At 39.1% G+C, this 2120-nt stretch overlaps 1 non-coding gene across 1 annotated transcript; it reads right to left on the reverse strand.

Moving 5' to 3' along the window:
- Positions 1 to 1528: 1528 nt before the first annotated feature.
- On the reverse strand, positions 1529 to 1658 carry LOC142201739 (small nucleolar RNA SNORA35). The gene has a single exon (XR_012715632.1). It is a non-coding gene; the product is annotated as a small nucleolar RNA SNORA35 (small nucleolar RNA).
- Between the last annotated feature and the right edge of the window lie 462 nt (positions 1659 to 2120).

A 2120-nucleotide genomic window follows, 5' to 3' on the forward strand; every position in this document is an offset into this window, starting at 1 on the left:
GACTAAATACTTTTTTGCCCGACTGTAACTGGGGTTGAGCCGATCTTGAAATTTCAAGCTCGTTTTTAAAATCTGATTTCCAATTATTTTCCATTCAAACCGGATCCCAATTCTAATCCCAATGCAAGTCAATGGGATTTTTTTTTTTTTTTATAATCGAAGATTGGATTTTAAAAACAATCCTATTCACTAAACATCATGGAGTCCAAAAATTGTTTCAATTAAAGAAAAATCCCCTGGATACTTAGCCCTCCTGGTGTCCGCTTACATGCACAGATCCGCTGCCGCATTGCCACACGGTGGCTCAGTGGTTAGCCTTGCAGCGCTGGAGTCTTGGTGTTCAAATCCCGCCAAGGGCAAAAAAAAGGGACGAAGGTAAAACAGGGACGAAGCAGAAGAGTGGCAGGCTGCGGTAAATCCATAGGAATGAATGGACTCAGCCGGCACGCAGGAAGTTAAGCTGCCGGACGCCGGCAAAGTCTGCGTGCCGGCCGCTTCCATTCATTCCTATGGGTGCATGTTATTCAAAACGGGAGTTTCAAATAGTACTCGCTCATCTGATACTATAGCTTTTCCCACAATGATTGGCCAGTAGCCAAGCATTGTGGGAAATAACTTCGATCCCGCCGGAAAAGATCAGGATCGGAATTCCGATCGCGATCATGAAATTTACTCTGAACATTTCCTGATCGCTCAACCATATACATAACATGTTTATACAATAATAAAGTATTCTTATTATAATTTGGGGTCCTGAATAACAGACCTGTGCAAATCTGTCTGGGAATCAGAATATAGAATATGACACAACACAAATTAAAACAATAAAGATGAAACTCCCAAAAACAATAAAACTTCTTTCATTTGTACTATCCTAACCTAAATAGTTTCATGATGTAATCACATTGATTTACTGATATATTACCTCCAAAAGTCAAGCAATATGTTTCTCATGGTTTTGCTGAAATACATCTGTGTGATTCTCTCTCATATATAGTAAACTGATTTTCTGACTTTGTGAACTGGGAGACAATATAAGCTGAAGGTGTTATAAAAAGTGTCTTATAGCCACAAACTTTTAAATTTGATTTACAGTCCTCAACGTTATTATTTTTAGCAATAGAAGATTGATAAACCCAAGAATTCAGTATATTTACCAAAATGATAAAACCATGAAATCAAGCTACAATGTAAGAAAAGTTTTGGATGAAATGATCATGTGACTATGCATTCAGCAATCTGCTACACTACAAATACCTCCAAAGTAAGGCATTTGATCAGAAGTCTGTGGTCCCTTTAGTGCCTACAGTGCCTGCCACCTTTGTGGTTACCCTCATGGCTCCAAATCTTCTCTTTGTATCATGTTCAGTGCTAATCCATAAAACCAGCAGGTCTTTGACACAACACAATGGGAATATGTAAAGTAAATTGAGCACAGTCATGTATTACTTTTTTTTTTTTTTTTTTTTCTTGTGTGAGGTTTATTGCACAGATCACCAGGCAGCGCCTGCCAGAGTCACATCACTAATATTGTGCCCAACTTTTGGGAAGAACGGGTCACTGAGAGACTCGACCTTTCTGCAAGGAGGGATTTGTTCTAGCACTGGAATGAGACCCCAAAGCCAATGAGAAGGCTGAGGAGACACTTAGCAGTGCAGGTCAGTCATGTATTACTGTAGAACATAAAAATAGCTTGCTCAGTTCCAGATCATACAGAAGAACCTCACTCATAATGGCAACAGTAAAGTTATTTATCTAGTAGGTGGAGTGTTGGACAACAGTATGCGCACAAACATTAGTACAGGAAATATGTAGATAACTCTATATGGGCAGGGTAAACATTACTCTGTCTCTTTAAAGAGTTAGGTTTTATTCTGCTCTTAAGATTTTGATCTGAAATTTTGATTTGAAATTCTGATAACATGCACCTATACATTACAGAGCTCAGCTTCTCTCCATCTATCATATCCTGATCTCAGATAGGGTAGAAGTATTAATCTCCTTGCAGAGTTGATTGAGCTTTAATAACATGCTGTATGTGTTACTGTTGCACATCAAGGTCCTGTGTTTTGCACCAGTAGTGTAACATCTCTGCCTGTTCAGGCCTCTGCTCCACCCTC

Source organism: Leptodactylus fuscus, chromosome 4, assembly GCF_031893055.1.
Source record: "Leptodactylus fuscus isolate aLepFus1 chromosome 4, aLepFus1.hap2, whole genome shotgun sequence".
Taxonomy (NCBI): Eukaryota; Metazoa; Chordata; class Amphibia; order Anura; family Leptodactylidae; genus Leptodactylus; species Leptodactylus fuscus.